At 44.5% G+C, this 20,000-nt stretch overlaps 1 protein-coding gene across 1 annotated transcript in view; it reads right to left on the reverse strand.

Moving 5' to 3' along the window:
• The window catches only part of LOC106594525 (voltage-dependent calcium channel gamma-2 subunit), a 103,136-nt gene that overhangs the window by 76,893 nt on the left and 6,243 nt on the right, over positions 1-20,000 (reverse strand). The window lies entirely within an intron of this gene.

The raw sequence follows: 20,000 nt of genomic DNA on the forward strand, positions 1-20,000 counted from the left end.
TAATATATATGTATGTAGTTTACATTTACATTTAAGTCATTTAGCAGACGCTCTTATCCAGAGCGACTTACAAATTGGTGCATTCACCTTATAATATCCAGTGGAACAACCACTTTACAATAGTGCATCTAAATCTTTTAAGGGGGGGTTAGAAGGATTACTTTATCCTATCCAAGGTATTCCTTGAAGAGGTGGGGTTTCAGGTGTCTCCGGAAGGTGGTGATTGACTCCGCTGTCCTGGCGTCGTGAGGGAGCTTGTTCCACCATTGGGGTGCCAGAGCAGCGAACAGTTTTGACTGGGCTGAGCGGGAACTGTGCTTCCTCAGAGGTAGGGAGGCGAGCAGGCCAGAGGTGGATGAACGGAGTGCCCTTGTTTGGGTGTAGGGCCTGATCAGAGCCTGAAGGTACGGAGGTGCCGTTCCCCTCACAGCTCCGTAGGCAAGCACCATGGTCTTGTAGCGGATGTGAGCTTCGACTGGAAGCCAGTGGAGAGAGCGGAGGAGCGGGGTGACGTGAGAGAACTTGGGAAGGTTGAACACCAGACGGGCTGCGGCGTTCTGGATGAGTTGTAGGGGTTTAATGGCACAGGCAGGGAGCACAGCCAACAGGGAGTTGCAATAATCCGGACGGGAGATGACAAGTGCCTGGATTAGGACCTGCGCCGCTTCCTGTGTGAGGCAGGGTCGTACTCTGCGAATGTTGTAGAGCATGAACCGACAGGATCGGGTCACCGCCTCGATGTTGGTGGAGAACGACAGGGTGTTGTCCAGGGTCACGCCAAGGCTCTTAGCACTCTGGGAGGAGGACACAAGGGAGTTGTCAACCGTGATGGCGAGATCATGGAACGGGCAGTCCTTCCCCGGGAGGAAGAGAAGCTCCGTCTTGCCGAGGTTCAGCTTGAGGTGGTGATCCGTCATCCACACTGATATGTCTGCCAGACATGCAGAGATGCGATTCGCCACCTGGTTGTCAGAAGGGGGAAAGGAGAAGATTAATTGTGTGTCATCTGCATAGCAATGATATGAGAGACCATGTGAGGATATGACAGAGCCAAGTGACTTGGTGTATAGCGAGAATAGGAGTGGGCCAAGAACAGAGCCCTGGGGGACACCAGTGGTGAGAGCACGTGGTGCGGAGACAGATTCTCGCCACGCCACCTGGTAAGAGCGACCTGTCAGGTAGGACGCAATCCAAGCGTGGGCGGCGCCTGAGATGCCCAGCTCGGAGAGGGTGGAGAGGAGGATCTGATGGTTCACGGTATCAAAGGCAGCAGATAGGTCTAGAAGGATGAGAGCAGAGGAGAGAGAGTTAGCTTTAGCAGTGCGGAGAGCCTCCGTGACACAGAGAAGAGCAGTCTCAGTTGAATGCCCAGTCTTGAAACCTGACTGATTAGGATCAAGAAGGTAATTCTGAGAGAGATAGCAAGAGAGCTGGCCAAGGACGGCACGTTCAAGAGTTTTGGAGAGAAAGGAAAGAAGGGATACTGGTCTGTAGTTGTTGACATCGGAGGGATCGAGTGTAGGTTTTTTTCAGAAGGGGTGCAACTCTCGCTCTCTTGAAGACGGAAGGGACGTAGCCAGCGGTCAAGGATGAGTTGATGAGCGAGGTGAGGTAGGGGAGAAGGTCTCCGGAAATGGTCTGGAGAAGAGAGGAGGGGATAGGGTCAAGTGGGCAGGTTGTTGGGCGGCCGGCCGTCACAAGACGCGAGATTTCATCTGGAGAGAGAGGGGAGAAAGAGGTCAAAGCACAGGGTAGGGCAGTGTGAGCAGGACCAGCAGTGTCGTTTGACTTAGCAAACGAGGATCGGATGTCGTCAACCTTCTTTTCAAAATGGTTGACAAAGTCATCCGCAGAGAGGGAGGAGGGGGGGGTGGGGGAGGAGGATTCAGGAGGGAGGAGAAGGTAGCAAAGAGCTTCCTAGGGTTAGAGGCAGATGCTTGGAGTTTAGAGTGGTAGAAAGTGGCTTTAGCAGCAGAGACAGAAGAGGAAAATGTAGAGAGGAGGGGGTGAAAGGATGCCAGGTCCGCAGGGAGGCGAGTTTTCCTCCATTTCCGCTCGGCTGCCCGGAGCCCTAGTTCATGTGAATGTGCGTGGGTTTTGTGTGGGAGTCTCAATGTAGTTGGTGTGAGTGAGGGTGCGTAGAATCAGTGCAAGACAGAGTCCAAGCAGATAGTTCAGGGACCATTCATTTACTATTTAGCAGTCATTGCAGGGGGGGAAGAAGCTGTCTCTGAGCGTGTTGGTCCAAGAGCCAATGCGCCAGTACCGTTTGCCGGACGATAGCAGAGTGAACAGTCTTATGGCTTGGGTGTCTGTGGCCTTCCTCTGCCTGATATAGAGGTCCTGGATGGCAGGGAGGTCAGCCCAAGTCATGCTCTGAGCTGTCCGCACCACCCTCTAGCACTTTGCTCTCAAGGGCAGTGCATTTGCTGTACCAAGAGGTGATGCAGCCACATCGATGTGGATGGGGGCGTGCTCTCCCCTCTTTCTCCTATAGTCCACAATCAGCTCATTGGTCTTACTGATGTTGAGGGAGAGGTTGTTGTCCAGGCACCACACTGCTAAGTCTCTGACCTCCTCCCTGTAGGAGGACTCATCGCTGTCGGTGATCTGGCTGACTTCACTGTCGTATCGTCATGCGTGGCCACGCAGTTGTGGGTGAACAGGGAGTACAGGAGGGGACTAAGCACATACCCTTGAGGTGCCCCCGTGTTGAGGGTCAGCGTAGCGAAGGTGTTGTTGCCTACCCTCACCACCTGCGGCCGGCCCGAGAGGAAGCCCAGGATCCAGTTGCAGAAGGAGGGGTTCAGTCCCAGGGTCCTTAGCTTGGTGATGAGCTTGGAGGGGACTATGGTGCTGAACGCTGAGCTGGAGTTTGTGAACAGCATTCTCACAGTTATTTCCCCTCTTGTCCAGGTGGGAGAGGGCAGTGTCATGTGTAATTGAGATTGCAACCTCTGTGGATCTGTTGGGGAGGTATGCAAATTGGAGTGGTTCTAGGCTGTCTAGGATGATGGTGTTGATGTGTGTCATGACCAGCATTTCTAAGCACTCCATAATTATAGATGTGAGTGCTACAGGGCGATAGTCATTTAGGCAGGTTAACTTGGAGCTCTTGGGAACAGGGACAATGGTGGTCAGGTTGAAACATGTTGGGATTACAGACTGGGACAAGGAGAGATTGTGTGCATTTGCCTGCCTTCATGTGTTTGTGTGATAGATGGTCCCCTTCAGCACAGTGTCAGCCAGTCAGCTAGTCAGCTAGTCAGGCAGTCAGCCAGTCAGTCAGCCAGTTAGTCAGTCAGGCAGTCAGTCAGCCATTTAGGCAGTCAGCCAACCAGTCAGGCAGTCAGCCAGTCAGGCAGTCAGTCAGGCAGTCCCACGTAAATGTAGTAAGTCAGTCAGATAGTCAGCCAGTCAGCCATCCAGTCAGTCAGTCAGTCAATCAGTCAGTCACCTATTCAAGCAGTCAGCCAGAGCCAGTCAGCCAGTCAGTCCCAGATAAAGGCAGGCCGTATACACACGAAGACAGGCTGTGATGGAGAAAGAGCTGTGATGGAGTCGTTTGACAGACTGGCCTTGTGTTGCCACGCCGACACCGCATCACATCACTACGGTTACACAGCAGAGACGGGTGAAGGAAGGGGGAAGGAGGCAAGACAAGACAAGGCGAAGTGAGAGGAATGTGTATGTGATCGTGTTTGTGACTGTGTGTGTGACTGTGTGTGTGTGTGTGTGTGTGTGTGTGTGTGTGTGTGTGTGTGTGTGTGTGTGTGTGTGTGTGTGTGTGTGTGTGTGTGTGTGTGTGTGTGTGTGTGTGTGTGTGTGTGCGCGTGTGTGTGTGTTTGTACAGTAAAAGCGGTGTCATAATACAGTGTAAATCCAGATTAGAAGTGTGTCATTAGCTAGACCGCTGGGTAATCCTCATCTGATCTGTGGTAGATAATCCCACTGCTGCCCAGCGCACACACTCACACACACTCACACACACACTTTCTATCCGGTCTTAGTATGTTTAGAACTCCAATCCCGTAGACACACTGCATGTGTTGCTATATCCCTAATGTACGCACACACGCACGCACGCACGCACGCACACACACACACACACACACACACAAACATACACAATCAAATAAAAATCACATCACACACACACACTCTAAAGTGTTAAAACCTCCCTAATGTAACACACAAACACTGTGTCACAGCGTCTCTTAAGTACAGTAGAGTACATTTGGAAGTGGTGTTCCAATGACCACTAGGGAGAGTGTGGTGCTGCTAAAGCAATTCCCCCTCACACAGCATGGAGCTTCACAACACAGCACTCCGTCTCACACAGCATGGAGCTTCGCAACACAGAACTCTGTCTCACACAGCATGAAGCTTCACAACACAGAACTCTGTCTCACACAGCATGAAGCTTCACAACACAGCACTCTGTCTCACACAGCATGAAGCTTCACAACACAGCACTCCGTCTCACAAAGCATGGAGCTTCGCAACACAGCACTCTGTCTCACACAGCATGGAGCTTCACAACACAGAACTCTGTCTCACACAGCATGGAGCTTCCCAACACAGCACTCCGTCTCACACAGCATGGAGCTTCGCAACACAGAACTCTGTCTCACACAGCATGAAGCTTCACAACACAGAACTCTGTCTCACACAGCATGAAGCTTCACAACACAGCACTCCGTCTCACAAAGCATGGAGCTTCGCAACACAGCACTCTGTCTCACACAGCATGGAGCTTCACAACACAGAACTCTGTCTCACACAGCATGGAGCTTCCCAACACAGCACTCCGTCTCACAAAGCATGGAGCTTCACAACACAGAACTCTGTCTCACACAGCATGGAGCTTCCCAACACAGCACTCTGTCTCACACAGCATGGAGCTTCGCAACACAGCACTCCGTCTCACACAGCATGGAGCTCTACAACACAGCACTCTGTCTCACACAGAATGGAGCTTTACAACACAGCACTCTGTCTCCCACAGCATGGGATCCTATCTCACTACTGACACCAGCGTAGCAAACAACAACATGTGTAGTCTATTAGAAGATACAGGGCTTTATTGACATGGCAAACATACAGTACCAGTCACAGCTACTCATTCAAGTGTTTTTCTTCATGTTTACTATGTTCTGCATTGTAGAATAATAGTGAAGACATCGAAACTATGAAATAACAAATATATATGGAGTCATGTAGTAACCAAAAAGGTGTTAAACTAATAATAATATATGTTATATTTCAGATTCTTCAATGTAGCCACCCTTTGCCTTAATGGCAGCTTTCCACACACTTGGCAATCTCTCAACCAGCTTCATCAGGTAGTCACCTGGAATGCATTTCAAATAACAATTGTGCCTTGTTAAATGTTAATTTGTGAAATGTCTTTCCTTCTTAGTGTTTGAGCCTATCAGTTGTGTTTTGACAAGATAGGGGTGGTATACAGAAGATAGCCCTATTTGGTAAAAGACCAAGTCCACATTATGGCAAGAACAGCTCAGCAAAGAGAAAAGAGTCCATCATTACTTTAAGACATGAAGGTCAGTCAATATGGAACATTTCAAGAACTTTGAAAGTTTCTTCAAGTGCAGTGGCAAAAACCATCAAGCACTATGATGAAACTGGCTCTCATGAGGACCGCCACAGGAAAGAAATGCCCAGAGTTACCTCTGCTGCAGAGGATAACTTCATTAGAGTTGACTGCACCTCAGATTGCAGCCCAAATAAATGCTTTACAAAGTTCAAGTAACAGACACATCTCAACATCAACTGTTCAGAGGAGACTGCGTGAATAGGCCTTCATTGTCGAATTGCTGCAAAGAAACCACTACTAAAGGACACCAATAAGAAGAAGAGACTTGCTTGGGCATGAAAATTAGACCGGTGGAAATCTGTCCTTTGCTCTGATGAGTCCAAATTTGAGATTTTTGGTTCCAGCTGCCGTGTCTTTGTGAGACACAGAGTAGGTGAACGGATTATCTCCACATGTGTGGTTCCCACCATGAAGCATGGAGGAGGAGGTGTGATGGAGTGGGGGTGCTTTTCTGGTGACACTGTTGGTGATTTATTTAGAATTCAAAGCACATTTAACCAGCATGGCTACCACAGCATTCTGCAGCGGTACGCCATCCCATCTGGTTTGCACTTCGTGGGATTATCATTTGTTTTTCAAAAGGACAATGACACAAAATACACCTCCAGGCTGTGTAAGGGCTATTTGACCAATGAGAGTGATGGAGTGCTGCATCAGATGACCTGGACTCCACAATCACCCGACCTCAACCCAGTTGAGATGGTTTGGGATGAGTTGGACCGCAGAGTAAAGGAAAGGCAGCCAACAAGTGCTCAGCATATGTGGGAACTCCTTCAAGACTGTTGGAAAAGCATTCCTCGTGAAGCTGGTTGAGAGAATTCCAAGAGTTTGCGAAGCTGTCATCAAGGCAAAAAGTGGCTACTTTGAAGAATCTAAAATATAAAATATATTTTGATTTATTTAACACTTTTTTGGTTACAACATGATTCCATGTGTGTTATTTCAGAGTTTTGATGTCTTCACTATTATTCTACAATGTAAAAAATTGTAAAAATAAAGAAAAACCCTTGAATGAGTAGGTGTTATAAAACTTTTGAGTGGGTGTGTCCAAACTTTTGACTGGTACTGTATGTTTACATTGCCAAAGGAAATGAAACAAATAATAAACAAATGTGAAATAATCAATACAACATTAACAGTACACTAATAGTATTAACATTACACTCACAAAAGTTTCAAAGGAATAAAGACATTTCAAATGACATATTATGGCTATGTACTGTACATTGTTGCAATTATGTGCAAATAGTTAAAGTACAAAACCAAAAACGAATAAACATATATATGGGTTGTATTTACAATGGTGTTTGTTCTTCACTGGTTGCCCTTTTCTTGTGGCAACAGGTCACAAATCTTGCTGCTGTGATTGCACACTGTGGTATTTCACCCAATAGATATGGGAGTTTATCAAAATTGGATTTGTTTTCCAATTCTTTGTGGGTCTATGTAATCTGAGGGAAATATGTGTCCCTAATATGCTCATACATTTGGCAGGAGGTTAGAAAGTGCAGATCAGTTTCCACCTCATTTTGTGGGCAGTGTGCACATAACCTGTCTTCTGTTCAGAGCCTGGTCTGCCTACGGCAGCCTCTCTCAATAGCAAGGCTGTGCTCACTGAGTCTGTATTAATTTTGGGTCATCCACAGTGGTCAGGTATTCTGCCACTGTGTACTCTCTGTTTAGGTCCAAATAGCATTCCAGTTGCTCAGTGTTTTGGTTAATTCTTTCCAATGTGTCAAGTAATTATCTTTTTGTTTTCTCATGATTTGGTTGGGTCTAATTGTGTTGCTATCCTGGGGCTCTGTGGGTTCTGTTGTGTATGTGAACAAAGCCCCAGGACCAGCTTGCTTAGGGGATTCTTCTCTAGGTTAATCTCTATGTAGATGATGGCTTTGTCATGGAAGGTTTGGGAATGGCTTCCTTTAAGGTGGTTGTAGAAAAAGTATATATTTCTGGATTTTGATAATTAGTGGGTATCGTCCTAATTCTGCTATGCATGCATTATTTGGTGTTTTACGTTGTACACAGAATATGTTTTTGCTGAATTCTGCATGCAGAGTCTAAATTTGGTGTTTGTCCCATTTTGTGAATTCTTGGTTCTCTCTCCCTCTCTCTCTCTTGCTTGCTCTCAAAACTCCTTAAGGTGTCTGCGTACTAGGTTCGGTTTGCTCCTAGCAGAAGTCATCTAGGCAAAGTCATTTTTTTATTTTAGCAAATTGATTGAAAATTCAAATACAGAAATATCTCATTTTCATAAGTATTCACACCCCTGAGTCAATAAATGTTAGAATCATGTTTGGCAGCGATTACAGCTGTGAGTCTTTCTGGGTAAGTATCTAAGAGCTTTGCACACCTGGAATATAAACATTTTGTCCATAGTTTTTAAGTCAAAACTGTAACTCGGCCACTCAGGGACATTCAATGTCTTCTTGGTAAGCAACTCCAGTGTAGATGTGGCCTTGTGTTTTAGGTTATTGTCCTTCTGAAAGGTGAATTAATCTCCCAATGTCTGGTGGAAAGCAGATTGAACCAGGTTTTCCTTTAGGATTTTGCCTGTGATTAGGTCCATTTTGTTTATTTTTTATCCTGAAAAACTCCCCAGTCTTTAACGATTACAAGCATACCCATAACATGATGCAGACACAACTATGCTTGAAAATGTGGAGCATGGTACTCAGTGATGTGTTGTATTCAATTTGCCCCAAACATAACACTTTGTATTAAGGACAAAAAGTTAATTGCTTTGCCACATTTTGTGCAGTGTTGCTTTAGTGTCTTGTTGCAATCAGTTTTGGAATATTTGTATTCTGTACTGGCTTCTTTCTTTTCACTCTGTCAATTAGGTTAGTATTGTGGAGTAACTACAATGTTGTTGATCCATCCTCAGTTTTCTCCTATCACAGCCATTAAACTCTGTAACTGTTTTAAAGTCACCATTGCCCTCATGGTGAAATCCCTGAGCAGTTTCCTTCCACTCCAGCAACTGAGTTAGGAAAGATACCTGTATTTCTGTAGTGACGGGGTGTATTGATGAACCATCCAAACTGTAATTAATAACTTCACCATGCTCAAAGGGTTATTCAATATCTGCTATTTTTATTTGTACCTATCTACCAATAGTGGCCCTTCTTTGCGAGGCATTGTGAAACCTTCCTGATCTTTGTGATTAAATCTGTTTTTGAAATTCTCTGCTTGACTGAGGGAACTTACAGATAATTGTATGTGTAGGGTACAGAGATGAGGTAGTCATTCAAAAATCATGTTAAAAACTATTATTGCACACAGAGTGAGACCAAGCAACTTTCCCCTTTTTACGCTGCTGCTATTCTCTGTTTATTATCTATGCATAGTCACTTTAACTCTACCTACATGTACATATTACCTCAATTACCTTGACTAACCGGTGCCCCTGCACATTGAATCTGTACCGGTACCCCCTGTATATAGACTCGCTATTGTTAATTTACTGCTGCTCTTTAATTATTTGTTTCTTGCATTTCTGATTTTTTACTTAACTGTTTTTTACATAACACGTATTTTTATTAAAACTACATTGATGGCTAAGGGCTTGTAAGTAAGCACCTCACTGTAAGGTCTACCTACACCTGTTGTATTTTATTTTACTTGACTTGTTAAGCAAACTTTTTGCTCCTGAACTTATTTAGGCTTGCAATAACAAAGGGGTTGAATAACCAGTGACTAAAGACATTTCAGCTTTTCATTTTTTATTAATTTGTAACAATTTCGAAGAACATAATTCCACTTTGACATTATGGGGTATTGTGTTTAGGCCAGTGACAAAACATATATGTTTAATCAACAGGTGTAACTCAATAAATAAATAAAAGGTCGACGGGTGTAACTCCAGAAATCTGTAATAAATTTAGACTTTTTTTCAGAGGAGATCTTAGTCACTCAATTTGACATCTAACTAAGATGTTTGGTGCAGTATTTCTCAAATGAAAAAATGTGCATGAAAACGAGTCGTCTTTTGTTGAATGACAACAAACACTTCATTGAAGAATCCCTACTGTTGACCAATCACTGACGAAGGAGAGTAGACTTTGGCTTCCCTCAAGCAAAAATGTAGTGTGCACGAACAGCCGAAAAAAGCCTTGGCCCAAAAGCCCTGACACCGTTACAGCCAACACACAGCACCCCACCACACACACTCTGACAGACATGTAAGCTCCACCTGGTTAGGGTAGAACCCATATAACCTAGGTCATCATTGGCCAGGATCCATCAAGAGGGGGCCTGACAGCCTGGAGCTCCGGGGCAAAGCTCCACAGCTGGACATATGGGGCACTTTGGGGCCATCACTCCAGATCGGACTCCTGAACTGGGTCCAAATGGATCAGATAAGAGAGGATATTTGGGGAGTGGTTGGAAAGTGGACACTGGAGGGTGTGAGAGGTATGTGTGTCCCAAATAGCACCATATTCCCTAAATAGGGCACTACATTTGACTAGGGCCCATAGTGCACTACTTTTAACCAGAGTTCTATGTAAGGAATATGGTGCCATTTGTGATGCAATCACAGTAGAATGAGTTACAGATGGGGGGTCGTCCTGATCTGTCCACTGAGTTGTGACTATCACTCAACCCAACCACTGCAGTGGTGGTTTAATGGAATGTATCAGTGTGTGTGTGCGTGTATGTGTCTGTGAGTGCCTGTGTGCGCGCACACATGTTTTAATGTAATGTATGATAATGTGATCGTGTGTGTGTGTGTGTGTGTGTGTGTGTGTGTGTGTGTGTGTGTGTGTGTGTGTGTGTGTGTGTGTGTGTGTGTGTGTGTGTGTGTGTGTGTGTGTGTGTGCATTAATGCCTTCAGATTGGTTCACAAATTAATTTGTTGATGGATGAAGGGTCCTATTGCAAGCCTGTAAAGTTGGCAGCTCTCCATAGAGATGTACTAGAGAGCTCCTCTCCTATCTTTGCAATTTTAGCTTCTGTTGGAATTTGGGCCAAGTGTGCATTCTATCCAACTCTATGCAGAGATGGCCTTAACCAGCATATCTGCGCAGTTTTCGATTGAGACCCCTAAAAAAACCTACAATGTGATTGGGATAAGACCCAAAACTGGGGGTTGAATTGTGCTGTTCCTGAGCCTGTGGAAGCTCTATACAGAGACCAAAACTTCCTGTGAGATGAAGAGCGCTGTAAAAATAGTAACTGTGCTGATGATGATGATGATGTTTCTGATAATCATAACTGCAGCACTAACAATGCCACTACTGCGCTACAAAGGCACATTTCTTATACTACATGATATATTCTGATCAGCTGGCAGATAACATAACTGGCCATTACAACAGATCAAAGATTTTTGACCAAATTCCTAGTTCCTGTGTTTTGCCTTTGTTGGGCAAAATAGCTCTTCTGCCTATTAGCATAATTAATGTAATTCCGGTAATGCACTCAAACACCGAGACGTCGCTCAGGATGCATCACACACACACACACACACACACACACACACACACACACACACACACACACACACACACACACACACACACACACACACACACACACACACACACACACACACACACCAAGACTGGCCTCTTTAAAAATAGACTTGCAGTTATTTCTTACATCGTGAAGATAAACAGTGCTGTACTTCCATTCTAAGTACAGGCTCATTAACAGCAGTAACATGGTGAAGATAGAGATCCTAGGTGAATGTGGAAGATTCTAGATACAGATTCTAGATTCATGTGGAACATTCTGGATTCAGGGAAATCCTGTAAGATAAGGTCTGATGTGTTCCAGTGTGTGTATCACAGGTGGTTAGTGGCACCTTAATTGGGGAGGATGGGCTCGTGGTGATGGCTGGAGCGGAATTAGTGGAATGGGATCAAATACATCAAACACATGGTTTCCACGTGTTTTAGGCTATTCCATTTGCGCCGTTCTAGACTTTACTATGAGCCATCCTCCTCTCAGCAGCCTCCACTGGTGTGTATTTGGACTTATAGTAAAGCTAACTGGCCTGGGTTAGTCTAGGGTACTGTAGGTAGATATATACATATAGGCCAGCTGTGTGTTATCAAAGATAGCCCAGGCTGCCTCAGGGAAAGTGACAGGATTCTGTGCTTCACTGCAAGACTATGGTCATGGAGGCAGCTAGCTAGTAGCTACTGTAACAGGCTATTGCCATGGACGTAGCTAGCTAGTAGCTACTGTAACAGGCTATGGTCATGGAGGCAGCTAGCTAGTAGCTACTGTAACAGGCTATGGCCATGGACGTAGCTAGCTAGTAGCTACTGTAACAGGCTATGGCCATGGATATAGGCAGCTAGTATATAACAACTGTAACACACTATGACCATGGATATCGCTAGCTAGTAGCTACTGTAACAGGCTATGGCCATGGATGTAGGTAGCTCGTGTGTAACTACTGTATCAGGCTATGGCCATGGAAGTAGCTAGCTAGTATGTAACTACTGTAACAGGCTATGGCCATGGAAGTAGCTAGCTAGTATGCAACTACTGTAACACGCTAAGACCATGGATATCGCTAGCTAGTAACTACTGTAGCAGGCTATGGCCATGGAAGTAGGTAGTGCACCCTTGCCCAGGACAGAGAGCCCATCCTGGGCCAGGATCTATCAGGAGGGGGCCTGACAGCCTGGAGCTCCAGGGCAATTCTCCACAGCTGGACACATGGGGCTGTATGGGGCCATCACTCCAGACCGGACAGCTGAACTGGATCCAACTGGATCAGACTTGTTCAAATGCGAGTTGGGATAGGTGGGACGTGGTTGGAAAGGGAACACTGGAGGGTGTGAGAGGTATGTGTGTCCCAAATAACACCCTATTACCTATATAGTGCACTACTTTTGAAAATGGTCCATAGGACTCTGGTAAAGAAATTAGGGAATAGGGTGCCATTTGTAATGTAACCATAGTAGAATGGGGAACAGATAGGTGGTGGTCCTGATATGTCGACTGAGTTGTGACTATCACTCAACCCAATGGCTGCAGTGTTGGTTTAATGGAATGGATCAGTGTATGTGTGTGTGAGTGTGTGTGTGCTCACATGGGTTTTAATGTAATGTATGATAATGTATTCATGTTGGCTCACAGATTAATTTGTTGATGGATGAGGGGTCCTATAGCAAGCCTGTAAAGATGCCAGCTCTCCATAGAAATGTACTAGAGAGCTCCTCTACCTGCTATGCTTGAACGGGCTTTGGAACAAGTGTGCCCTCTATCCAACTCTATGCAGTGGTGGCCTTAACCAGATCTGGGCAGTTTTTGATTGAGACCCCAAAACAACCATGCAATGTGATGGGGATAAGACCCAAAACTGGGGGATGAATTGTGCTGTTTCTGAGCCTGAGGAAGCTCTCTATGAAGAGGCCAATACTCCCTGTGAGATGAAGAGGCTGTACAACAATACTAATGGTGCTGCTGATGATGATGGTGATGATGATGATGTTGCTGATAGCCATAACATGATGCCAATAGCTCTTCTGCATATTAGCATAATTAATGTCATTCCGGTAATGCACTCAAACACTGAGAAACACACACACACACACACACACGTCAAGACTGGCCTGCTTAAAAATAGACTTGCAGTAATTTCTTATTAATTGTGTAATTGTGAAGATAAACAGATTCTACATACAGATTCTAGATGCATGTGAAAGATTCAAATTCTAGATTAATGTGGAAGATTCTAGATGCAGATTCTAGATTCATGTGGAACATGTGTTCCAGTGTGTGTATGTAGGCCTATGGTAAAGCTAGCTTGCCTTGGTTAGTCTAGTGTACTGCAGGAAGATACAGTGTATTCGGGAAAGTTTTCAGACCACTTCACTTTTTCCACATTTTGTTACGTTGCAGCCTTTTTCAAAAATTGATTACATTTATTTTTTCCGTCATCAATCTACACACAATACCCCATAATGACAAAGCAAAAAAAGTTTTTTTTGAATTTCTTTCAAATTTGTTAAAAATAAAAGATGAAAATATCACATTTACATAAGTATTCAGACCCTTTACTCAGTACCTTGTTGATGCACCTTTGGCAGCGATTACAGCCTTGTGTCTTCTTGGGTATGACGCTCCCCACAGGTGTGATTACTACCTCTGGAGGTTTAGAGCTTGAGGTAGTCATACAAGTACTTGGGAGTATGGCTAGATGGTGCACTGTCCTTCTCTCAGCACATATCAAAGCTGCAGTCTAAAGTTAAATCTAGACTTGGTTTCTTCTATCGTAATCGCTCCTCTTTCACCCCAACTGCCAAAATAACCCTGATTCAGATGACCATCCTACCCATGCTGGATTACGGAGACATAATTTATAGATCTGCAGTTAAGGGTGCTCTCGATCACCTAGATGTTCTTTACCATTCGGCCATCAGATTTGCCACCAATGCTCCTTATAGGACAAATCACTGCACTCTATACTCCTCAGTAAACTGGTCAACTCTGTATACACGTCGCAAGACCCACTGGTTGATGCTTATTTATAAAACCCTCTTAGGCCTCACTCCCCCCTATCTGAGATATCTACTGCAGCCCTCATCCTCCACATACAACACCCGTTCTGCCAGTCACATTCTGTTAAAGGTCCCCAAAGCACACACATCCCTGGATCGCTCATCTTTTCAGTTCGCTGCAGCTAGCGACTGGAATGAGCTGCAACAAACACTCCAACTGGACAGTTTTATCTCAATCTCTTCATTCAAAGACTCTACCTCAGGCGAGCAACACCTCGAGACTACCTTAATATTAGACATTGCGCAACAGCTGTTATTGACAAATAGACACACACCCCCACCCCTTGTCTTACCGGACGTAGTCATTCTGTCCTGCTGATGCACGGAAAACCCAGCCAACTGTATATTATCCGTGTTATCGTTCAGCCACGACTCAGTGAAACATAAGATATTACAGTTTTTCATGTCCCATTGGTAGGATAGTCTCGAACGGAACTCATCCAGTTTAATCTCCAGTGATTGCATGTTGGCTAATAGAACGGATGTTAGAGGTGGGTTACCCACTCATTGACAAAGGCACCCTGATCTCCGCCCTCTGTATTTCCTTATTTTCTTCATGCGAATGACAGGGATTTGGGCCTTGTCTGGGAGCAACATTAAATCCTTTGCATCTGACTCATTAAATTAAAAAAAATTGTCCATTTCGCAGGGTGAGTAATCGTTGTTCTGATATCCAGATGCTCTTTTCGGTCATAAGAGACGGTAGCATCAACATTATGTACAAAATAACTTACAAACAATGCCACAAAACACACAAAATAGCACAATTGGTTAGGAGCCCGTAAAATGGCAGCCATCCCCTCTGGTAGTCATTCAAGAATTATGTGAAACGCTATTATTGTACACTTGTTAAGCACTTTTTACTCCTGAACTTATTTAAGCTTGCCACAACAAATGGGTTCAATACTTATTTCTAAAAGCATAATTCCACTTTTACATTATGGGGTATTGTGTGTCGGCCAGTGACAGAAAATCTCAATATAATCTATTTTAAAAAAAAGGCTGTAACACAATAAAATGTGGAAAAAGTCAAGGGGTGCAAATACTTTCTGAAGGTACTGTATAGGCCTGCTGTGCTGTGTGTTATTAAAGATAGCCCAGGCTGCCTTAGGGAAAGTGACAGGATTCTTTGCTTCACTGCTCACTCCACTTCACTGCAAGACTATGGTCATGGAGATATATAGCTAGCTGGTAGCCTAGCTTCTATAACAGGCTATGGCCATAGAGGTAGGTATTTAGTAGCTACAGTAACAGACTATGGCCATGGAAGTAGCTAGCTAGTAGCTACAGTAACAGGCTATGGCCATGGATGTAGCTAGCTAGTAGCTACTGTAACAGGCTATGGCCATGGATGTCGGTAGCTAGTACCTACTGTAATAGACTATAGCTATGGAAGTAGCTAGCTAGTAGCTACTGTAGCGAGCTATGGCCATGGATGTAGCTAGCTAGTAGCTACCATAGCAGGCTATGGCCATGGAAGTAGCTAGCTAGTAGCTACTGTAACAGGCTATGGCCATGTAAGTAGCTAGCTAGTAGCTACTGTAGCAGGCTATGGCCATGGAAGTAGCTAGCTAGTAGCTACTGTAACATGCTATGACCATGGATTTAGGTAGCTAGTAGCTACTGTAACAGGCTATGGCCATGGATGTAGGTAGCTAGTAGCTACTGTAGCAGGCTATGGCCATGGATGTAGGTAGCTAGTAGCTACTGTAGCAAGCTATGGCCATGGAAGTAGCTAGCTAGTAGCTACTGTAACAGGCTATGGCCATGGAAGTAGCTAGCTAGTAGCTACTGTAGCAGGCTATGGGCATGGAAGTAGCTAGCTAGTAGCTACTGTAACAGGCTATGGCCATGGAAGTAGCTAGCTAGTAGCTACTGTAGCGAGCTATGGCCATGGATGTAGCTAGCTAGTAGCTACTGTAACAGGCTATGGCCATGGATGTCGGTAGCTAGTCACTACTGTAACAGGCTATGGCCATGAATGTAGCTAGCTAGTACCTACTGTAATAGACTATAGCCATGGAAGTAGCTAGCTAGTAGCTACTGTAACAGGCTATGACCATGGATTTAGGTAGCTAGTAGCTACTGTAGCAGGCTATGGCCATGGATGTAGGTAGCTAGTAGCTACCATAGCAGGCTATGGCCATGGAAGTAGCTAGCTAGTAGCTACTGTAACAGGCTATGGCCATGTAAGTAGCTAGCTAGTAGCTACTGTAGCAGGCTATGGCCATGGAAGTAGCTTGCTAGTAGCTACTGTAACAGGCTATGACCATGGATTTAGGTAGCTAGTAGCTACTGTAACAGGCTATGGCCATGGATGTAGGTAGCTAGTAGCTACTGTAGCAGGCTATGGCCATGGATGTAGGTAGCTAGTAGCTACTGTAGCAAGCTATGGCCATGGAAGTAGCTAGCTAGTAGCTACTGTAACAGGCTATGGCCATGGAAGTAGCTAGCTAGTAGCTACTGTAGCAGGCTATGGGCATGGAAGTAGCTAGCTATTAGCTACTGTAACAGGCTATGACCATGGATTTAGGTAGCTAGTAGCTACTGTAGCAGGCTATGGCCATGGATGTAGGTAGCTAGTAGCTACTGTAGCAAGCTATGGCCATGGAAGTAGCTAGCTAGTAGCTACTGTAACAGGCTATGGCCATGGAAGTAGCTAGCTAGTAGCTACTGTAGCAGGCTATGGGCATGGAAGTAGCTAGCTAGTAGCTACTGTAACAGGCTATGGCCATGGAAGTAGCTAGCTAGTAGCTACTGTAGCGAGCTATGGCCATGGATGTAGCTAGCTAGTAGCTACTGTAACAGGCTATGGCCATGGATGTCGGTAGCTAGTCACTACTGTAACAGGCTATGGCCATGAATGTAGCTAGCTAGTACCTACTGTAATAGACTATAGCCATGGAAGTAGCTAGCTAGTAGCTACTGTAACAGGCTATGACCATGGATTTAGGTAGCTAGTAGCTACTGTAGCAGGCTATGGCCATGGATGTAGGTAGCTAGTAGCTACCATAGCAGGCTATGGCCATGGAAGTAGCTAGCTAGTAGCTACTGTAACAGGCTATGGCCATGTAAGTAGCTAGCTAGTAGCTACTGTAGCAGGCTATGGCCATGGAAGTAGCTTGCTAGTAGCTACTGTAACAGGCTATGACCATGGATTTAGGTAGCTAGTAGCTACTGTAACAGGCTATGGCCATGGATGTAGGTAGCTAGTAGCTACTGTAGCAGGCTATGGCCATGGATGTAGGTAGCTAGTAGCTACTGTAGCAAGCTATGGCCATGGAAGTAGCTAGCTAGTAGCTACTGTAACAGGCTATGGCCATGGAAGTAGCTAGCTAGTAGCTACTGTAGCAGGCTATGGGCATGGAAGTAGCTAGCTATTAGCTACTGTAACAGGCTATGACCATGGATTTAGGTAGCTAGTAGCTACTGTAACAGGCTATGGCCACGGACATACCTAGCTAGTAGCTACTGTAGCTACTGTTATTACTATGAATCAAATCAAATCAAAATTCAAGTCAAATGTTATTGGTCACATATGTATGCTTCTAGTTCCGAAACCATAGCTAACAACTATTGCTTGTTAGATATTAGATATTAGTTCCGCAGCAATATCTAACAAGTAATATCTAACAATCCCACAACAAATACCTAATACACACAACTCTAAGTAAGGAATGGAATAATAATATATAAATATAAATATATGAATGAGCAATGTCAGAGCGGCATAGGCTAAGATGCAACAGATAGTATAGAATACGGTGTATACATATGAGATGAGTATTGCAAGATATGTCAACATTATTACAGTTAAATTATAAAGTGGCTAGCTGGCTATAAGGCTAAAGGTACCTATATGCTTAGAAAGTGGAGATGTCATAGAATGTCAAAGAGTAACATTGCTGGAGACACCTTGACGTTTTGGGGACACTGTCGGGATTGCTAGCAATGAGATTTGTGTTGGCTAATTAATGACAAATAAGTAAATAGTTTTGCCTCCCAGTTAGCCAAGACATTTAGCTAGTCAGCTAAAATTGTTCACAGTAAGTTAACAATCGCTTCTACACCATTTTGTTAGCTAGCGTAGTAGCATTGCCGTGTCAATAACAACCCGTCTACAAAAATGACGAGGCGTCTCCAGTTTTGTTTATATTTTACCATCGTAAATACATATGACCAGCATCCATGCGTAACCACATTTTATGAGTATTGTAGTGGGCTATCACCACCTCATTGCAAGGCAATAGAGATAGCTGCTGTGGACCTGTGGAGGATCTGTGTAGTTAGTATATCGCATGGGAGAAAGGATGAATGATCTACTGTGCTAATACAGACTGGGAGAGGGGCAGAAAGAGAAGGAGGGAGTGAGTGGAAGAGTGTCTGATGTCACAGTGTAGTCAAAGGACTCTGTCAGACTTCAACCCACACACACATACACACACAGGCTTATGCACAGACACACTGTATTGGAACATGAATGAACACCCACGTCAAACCACCAAAGTAATCCATCAATCAATGCTGTGGCATGTGGCATTTTCACATTTTGGGGGTCAGCACTGAATGGGCGATGTCGTGTCTTTGGCTATGCCGGGTTAAGTGATATGACATGCTATTCTATAAAGTCCTTTCTCTGTAATTAATATTACCTGATTAAGCTAATCATGTAAATGTAATTAACTAGAAAGTCGGGGCACCACGGAAGAACGTTATAGAGCCGTTATCTTCTGAATAAACTCTTAAAAGACTTAGTAATATTTTACATCGATAGCCGTCATCTCAATCCTCACCGTATTTCAGTCTCATAATGAAAGTTGTAAATTCTTGGTTATCTTCACGAACCCTGGCTAACAAGTTGAATCAGCAATACAAAATTGGGTTTAATTATTTATTTACTAAATACCTAACTAATCACACAGAATTACATATACACAGAATACAAATGATGTCATACAGAAAACGACCCTGGTGGACGGAGCCGACATGGCGGCTTGTTACACACAGAAAGGGGGTTGGGCTTGAATGAAAGAGCGGGAAGACTTAGGAACAAAGAAACAGCAGCTATGCTATCGTAAATACAGAATCTTATGCATTCTAAATTACCGCCCATTTGGAAAAGGAAGATGCAATAAATATTTACTCTGAGCTGCGCTTCGGTAGATTGGTCGTAGATGCTGGCCAGGTTGGCCAACAGATCTTCCGGTCCTCGGAAGAATGTCTCTGGTGGTAAATTAGATACGTGGTGGTATCTTCGTCTGTGGTAGACTGGATCCGTCGTCCGTCCTTTCCTAGCCCACGTCTACAGTGGCCGCTGCTAACTCAACGGCTAGGAAGTATCACTTCTGTAGTGAATAAGTTCAAAGTTCATACCATTCACAACCAAAGCTCACGCCGAGGTTGGCTTAGTTCTGTACTTGACATGTGTGTCCTTGTAACGCAGAGGCTGCAGACCTCATGTAGTGGAACCCTGGAGAACATTGGTCATTGTCTTATATAGTGGCGAGGGGAGGAGGGTGTGTTTCATCGTTTATAACCCCTGTCTCTTCACAGGGGCGGGCCACTGATCAAGCAGGGCACTTTCCTTATGAAAACCCAATTCTCTCAATTGGAAGCTAAAATTACATTTAATCTCCTAACAAACAATTTCAATATCAAACATTTCAATTGCATAACAATTCCATGTGACTCTGATAACTAGAGGGTGTATACTTTCCCAGGTACAGTTTATGTCGTCCTGTCATCAGTCATAATGTCTCAGATGACAACCGAACTGACATCCATACACGTTAAGTCCCAAAGCATATTTCCAACTGGTTATATTACCAAAATATGGTTCCTTTTCCCCATTTGTTTGATGT

The sequence above is a fragment of the Salmo salar genome, chromosome ssa02, assembly GCF_905237065.1.
Source record: "Salmo salar chromosome ssa02, Ssal_v3.1, whole genome shotgun sequence".
Classification (NCBI taxonomy): domain Eukaryota; kingdom Metazoa; phylum Chordata; class Actinopteri; order Salmoniformes; family Salmonidae; genus Salmo; species Salmo salar.